The sequence below is a fragment of the Apium graveolens genome, chromosome 3 (genome assembly GCF_009905375.1).
Source record: "Apium graveolens cultivar Ventura chromosome 3, ASM990537v1, whole genome shotgun sequence".
Classification (NCBI taxonomy): Eukaryota; Viridiplantae; Streptophyta; class Magnoliopsida; order Apiales; family Apiaceae; genus Apium; species Apium graveolens.
The window spans coordinates 102906842-102914068 of record NC_133649.1 but is presented as its reverse complement, the minus strand read 5'-3'; positions in this window follow the sequence as shown (position 1 = coordinate 102914068).

The window sequence follows — 7227 nt, the reverse complement described above, 5'->3', positions numbered from 1 at the left end:
GTAGATGAACCTTGTTCTGAATCCTTTGACAGATATTACTTTGTGAGATCTCTCTGACGGTCGATCCACTATTTACTTATTATATTCTTATTTGAGTTGAGTTGAATCCTCGAATATACAAATAGGCCTATGACATATGACTTACAATCTCCCCCTATTTGTTTGTTAGACAATAACACACAAATACCTAGAGGATAACTCAACTAACAAATAAGAAAAAGATATAAACATACATGCAAAGTAAATAGCAGAAAAGTTCTGGATGATTTTCCAGATTCCAAGTAGATATTCCTCTAGACTGAACATATCTTCAAGTAGTTCCATCTTCATTTGTACAACCACATTTCCTGTTGAGAAGCCCATATCTCTTGCTTCTCCCCCTATGAGAATCAACTGATTAAAGAAGATCACCTTCGTTTTACCACCTCTCCCGTACAATAGGATCCGCAGATAAAAACCAATGGTACTCCCCTAACTGCTTCTTCCCTTACTAGGAAATCACCTTGTGTTTACCACCTCTCCCGTACAATAGGATCCGTAGTTAAAAACAACAATGGTGTGGTGTAGTGTACATTTTTAGGATCTTTTTCTTCCTCCCTGCTATTTCTCCCCCTTAGTTGAGGAATCCTCCAAACTATTACTTAAGCTTTTATCTCCCCCTTAAAGAAGGAATGTATGCCGTCGTCTGAAGGAGTTCTCATTTTTCACTTGGTTGGAAAAGAAATAACAAGTAGTTTCTCTTTCTTCCTCACTGTGAGTGTGTGATTGTGTTTTAGTGTACCTCACATGTGTTTCACTCTTCTCTCCACTCGTGTTTACACTCATCCTCACAAGTGTATCACTCTTCTCTCATAGCTCCATAATCTAGCTATACCTGCAAGGAAAATCACCTTAGCCATCCTTAAGGAGGTCATAGGTGGTGCAATGGGAGTTCACAAATCCCCATCCCTGTTAAACTCGTCAGATGAATCTGAGTCATAATCTACAAGTTGCTAGTTTCCCTTTTAAAGTTGCAGATTTGAATTCTGGGAAGGTAAAAAATGATCCAAAGAATTTAGCATAAAGATCAAAGTTCCCTTCTAATGTCTGTGAAGACATTTCCTTGTGACTTATCAGGTAATATCTGAATCATTGTCAACAAGTTGCCGATCTGCACCTATGTCAGATCCACTATCCGCAGATGCATCCAGGGGATTTAAGCCTGGGGAGGTAGACACTGACCACTGACATATGGCTTTTGGATCAGTATCCTCTCCTAACACCTGTAAAGGCAATTGGTCCACTAACGAACCTTGAACAATCGAATCTGACCTTAAAATGGTCGAAACTCTTGTTTCCGTCAACTCATCCTTTGTGTGTGTAACCTCTCCTTGTGCATCAAGAATTGTTTATGTTTGAAGTGGTGACACTACATCGGATACCTTGGCCGACAGGCAAAATTCAATAGACGCACCCTGTTGAGAGAATGAATCTAGTAACTGTTTTTGTGCCTTTTCAGCCATTACATCTTTTTGAGAAGATGTATGGGGGCTAGCAGTTGTCTCGGTTTAAATACTACTCATCTATGTAGGAGACAGAGCTACTGGGTTGACTACAGAACCTTCCTTATGTGGTGCACTAGGCACTATCTCCCTCACGCTCATTCATACTACTTTTAGTGGTAAAAGAGTGTTGGTTGGTTCTATTTTTGTGTTTGTCTTTACAGTCTGGGATAGACGTTGTGGGTTTTCAACCTCATGACTGTTAATGAAAGAAAGTCATTGGAGACTGAACCTGTAACACGGAATATATGGTAATAGAGAGAAAATGATTTACAATAGTGATTTCAAAAGATTTTACATGAAATAAGAAATCACTAATGTAGAAAGAAGTTTAATTTTGTTTTTCAATATGAATGAGTTTTTGGATAAAACATAGATCACTTAGGGTAAAGTCTAAGTAATTCTCATTCATGTCAAAAGCTTACAAATATCTGCAACATAATGTTAACAAGATGTCATTGACCGATACTTGTCAAGTACTTTAGATACTAATTATTATGTTGCATAATCAATATACCACTGCACATATAAAACAATATGATTGTGCTTAGTGATAAGATAGTTATTAATATGACGACTCTACTTATTCATATAAAATTATAACTTCTGTTAGAGTGCCATACCATGTCCTTGACGATTGCTTGAGCAGTATACTAGTTCATACCAACCTGAAGTGAGATTGTGAAGAAGAAATTGCATAGTCCAATAGATCTGCAGCTGCAAAGTCCATGAACTGTGGTGCATTGACTTCCTCTTTTGACTTACCAACCAGGAGTACACTTGTACACATCTTACTAGAGTACAATTCCAAGTGTAATGTGCAGCAGGTGTCTGATATGTCGTAATATTCTCAAGTCTCGTCACTGGTGCTATATGTTAGATACTGCTTCCTGATAATAACCTAGCACAATATACAAAATTACAATGATAACATTCCCAGCTTGTAAACAGCCATATCTCTCAGATAAACCTTTGCTGTTATCTCCAAAGGTAACCAGGGGGCCAGCTTTCTCAATCCACATTTGATAGCAGGGCTCTATCTCCGGTCATATGTCTTGATGATCCACTGTCAAGAATCCACACTACCGGTTACACCTGTTTAATGCCCTGCACTACAAATGGATTAGACCTTCTTCAGAACCCAAACTTGGTTGGGCCCGGCATACTTGTAGAACTGTCCTTTGTCAGGCAAAACAACATTTTTAATTTTAATTGTCTCAACTTTCTCACTGACTGAACATTTGACCTTGTAAACAGCCTTAACAAATTTCTGTTTAAGCTTAGGCACAAATGTCTCCTTTCTAGCCTTAGAAGGACTGGCAGTCTTAGACCTATCATGCTTCTTGTTATTCACATGCTGACAAGGAGTAGTCTTATCATTAGACACATGCTTACCATTAAAATAAGCATACATCATATTAAAAGCACAAGACATACAATTAGCAACACTGCATGCTTTATGAGAGTGATTAACAGCAGGTAATTTATGCATGGTAGACATGGCATTATTGTTATCCAACTCATGTGTGTCTGAGTTAGTCTCAGTTGCTTTCACAACTTTGACTGGAACTTTCGACTCACTTGACTTGGAAACAATCTTCTCATAAGCATGATCCTCAGCACGTATTTCTTCTTGAATAACAGAAGAGGTCGCATCAAATGGTTCAGCAATTGATGCTTTATAGAGGGGTTCATCAACACCCTTAAGCACATGTGGTACTTCCCTCCCTTTAGCACAGACATGAGGAGGGGAGTTTATGCCTAATTCTCCAATAGCAGCATTGTAATCATATCCTATTCCAGATGTTTGATTAACAGCTTGCTTACTGTAGAACTCTTTAGCCTTCGAACAAGAATTGAAGTAGGCTCTAACCTTAGTCTCAAGACCGGTGATCTTGTCTTTGAGAATAGTTTCGAGTTTTCTATAACAGTCAACTCTATTCTCTAGAAAAGATACATGTTCTTTTAATTTGTCTTGATTAATATGCACAAATCTTAATTCATTGACCTCTTTCTCAAGGTCTGTGATCTTTAAACTTAACAGTTCATTATCACGACGTGCACAATCTAAGTTACCTCTTAGATGATAAACCATTTCAGCATCAGAAAGTTTTACCTCTATTCTTGACGATGAAGCTTTTCCATCAATAGCCATAAGAGCAAGATTTCCTTCATCTTCATCTTCACTGTCAGTATCATCCCAGCTTCTTCCCTTTGCCAGATAAGCCCTTTCAGAGTTCTTTCTTACTTGCTTTGGCTTCCTACATTCTGTGGCAAAGTGTCCCAACTCATTGCAGTTATAGCAACTAATGGTGCTTCAATCAACCATCCCTGTTTTGTACCCACCACTGCTGGTGTTAGAGGATGAAGATCCACCTTTCTGGAATTTGTTGTAGTTGGACTTGTACTTAAGCTTGGGATTCCTCCTGAATCTGACATGGGAGAATCTCTTGACAATTTGGGCCATTGATTCATCTTCCAATTGCTCCAGCTCTTCCAAGGAATAAAAATCATCACTTGATTGATTTGTAGTAGGAGGATCATATTCTGCTACTAACTCATTTTCCTCACCCTTGGAAAACTGTACCATTCTTTCTAACTGTTGAGATTGTTGTTGTTGTTGACCTTCAGCTACAAGTGCAGTAGATGTGCTGACCATTCTATCCTTCCCGTAGACTTCCTTCTGTTGAATCTGCTCCAACTCATAGGTTTTTAACACTCCATAGAGCCTGTCCAAAGAAATCTCACTCAGATCTCTAGCTTCTCTAATGGCAGTGATTCTATGTTCAAGATGAGCTGACAGTGTTAAAAGGAACTTTTTGTTGACCTCCCTGATTGAATAATACTTTCCATTGATGTTCAGGTTGTTGATCAATGCATTGTACCTCTCAAACACTTCAGTAATTCCTTCTCCTGGATTTGATTTGAAATGTTCATATTCAGAGGTTAGGATTTCCAACTTGTTCTCCCTAACTTCCTCTGTGCCTTCATTAATCACCTCAATAGTTTCCCACATATGTTTGGAATTTTTACAGTTCATCACATGTCTGTTCATCAAGGGATCAAGGGAATCAATTAATATTAATTGAAGGCTGGCATCCAAAGAGGCTTCTTCCTTCTCAGCAGGAGTAAAATCTTCAGGCTCTTTTGGATAGGTTCTAGCTTCAGTAGTCACCACACCATCTATTATTACCTCCGGTTCAATAACCATCGGAGTTTTTATACCCTTCTTTAACAAGTTTGAATATTTGGGATTTGCAACTTGTAAAAATAATAGCATCTTCTTCTTCCACATGATATAATTCTCTTTATCAAATTGTGGAATTTTAACGGTTCCAACTTTATGTGAAGTCATTATGAATTTTTGAATAAATAAAAATTCAAGGAGTTGAAAAATCATAAAAGTCTAGGATCTTGATTTGTTCGTTAATCAGAAGGCTCTGATACCAATTGTTAGGTCCCAATGTGTTTGTAGAAGGGGGGTTGAATACAAACAGTACCGAATAATCGAATTAAATGCGGAATAAAAAATGTGAAACAAAATTCAAGTTAATTAAAAATATTATTAAACTTGAAAGGTGTTACAACAACTGTATCGATTACAAGGTATTAATCTCAAATCAATTATCACAAATCTAGAATAAATTTGACATGAACTTTTTCTATTTTTGCAATAATTAGAATCAAATGCTAAACGCGATTTGAGATTAAGTTCTAGGGATTTTGATCCGCTAGATTGTTAAACAAGAACAAGAGACTGATTTCTAGTTGATTGGATTTAACTTTACAAGCTAGAAATTTGATCTTTGAATTAGCAGATAAGATGAAATATTTGGCTGCTTTTTCTCTTTGTATGTTCTTGACTTCTTTTCTCTGGATGGATAATTGAACTGCTGCTTGTCTGCTTCTTTTTAATCAACAGAATAGAATTGAACTGGCAAGACAATCCTAAGCTCAGCAAGACAATCGGTAGGACAATGGATTGAACTAGCAAGACAATCTGAATGAACTAGCATGACAATCAGAATGAACTAGCATGACAATCAGAATGAACTAGCAAGACAATCCTCCTCCTAGTGTAACTTTCGGTGAGACTATTGAAAATGGCCTAGCATGACAATCGGTATGACAATCCTGATTGTCATGCTAGTTCATTTTCAATTGTCTTGCTGATTTAATGCAGATTTTAATCCAATTTAAATTCTGAAAATTCCTAAAATTAATTCAGAATTAATTAATCAATTAATTCAATTAATAAATAAATTATTCTTCGCAGATATAATTTATTTTCTTAATTAAATTAGATGACTTAATTAATTAATAGAGAATTAATTCTAGTCTTCAACAGCACCCATCCTTCTGCAGATCTTCTGAAAATCACTGAAAATTATGAATCAATTCCACCACTTCAATGTTGACACTCGATGTACTGTCTGGTTCATGAGTGACTAACTTCCATGACGTTTCTTCATGTCTTGACTTTGACACTTTGATTTTCTTCAGATTAAATCCTTGTAATTAATGATACTCTGACGAGATCTCTGTCATTTGATTAAATCCACGATCTTGATTTATATCACTGAGGCATGATCAAATTCTTGAACTTCTTCCAGTGAATTAACTCCTCAAGTCTGTAGATGAACCTTGTTCTGAATCCTTTGACAGATATTACTTTGCGAGATCTCTCTGACGGTCGATCCACTATTTACTTATTATATTCTTATTTGAGTTGAGTTGAATCCTCGAATATACAAATAGGCCTATGACATATGACTTACAGAGACAACTACAATCTTGATGAAACAACTCTTGATGAAATCTATGGAATGCTCAAGACTCATGAACTTGAGATGGAACAAAGAAGCAAGAGGAAAGGAGGAAAGTCAAGGACAGTTGCTCTTAAGGTTGAAGAAGAATCCCCCAAATCAGCTTCCTCAAGGAAAGACAAGGGTAAAGCTCTTTTCATAAAGTCTGAAACTGAGTCATCAAGTTCTGAAAGTGATGATGACTCGGATTCTGAAAGCTTGCCTGAGACTGATGCTGATGAGGAGATGATGAAGCTGTGTGCTCTTATGGTGAAAGAAATCACAAAGATTGCATACAGGAAGTTCAGGAAGGGAAAAAAGTTTTCCAGGAAAGGCATAAGTTCTGATAAGAAGAATTTCAGAAGATCTGAAGGCAGAGGAGAAAAGTCTGACAGAGGAGATTATACCAATGTTAAATGCTATAACTGTGGTGAGAAAGGCCACATATCTCCTGATTGCAAGAAGGCAAAGGGTGACAAAGGCAAGGCTCTTGTCACAAAGCAGAAAAGCTGGACAGACTCCTCAGACTCTGAAAGTGAGGAGAACTATGCATTGATGGCAAATGCTGATAAAGAAAGTGCTGAGAGCAGTTCTGAAGCTGCTGAAACAAAGGTACCTCAGACTACTTATGCTTTTCATACTGATGATATTAATGAGTTAAGAAGATATCTTAAAACCATGTTTGTTAGTTATAGAGATCAAACTTTAACATGTGAAAGATTAACTTCTGAAAATCTTGTTTTTAAGAAAAGAAATGATTTCTTAGAAAAAGAGTTAGTCATGTTTTATCAAACTCAGAAGGATAGAGATGATGCTTTTTATGTTAGGGATGAAGTGCTAAAAATAAATGAATCTCTAAAAACTGAGTTAGAAAAGGAAAG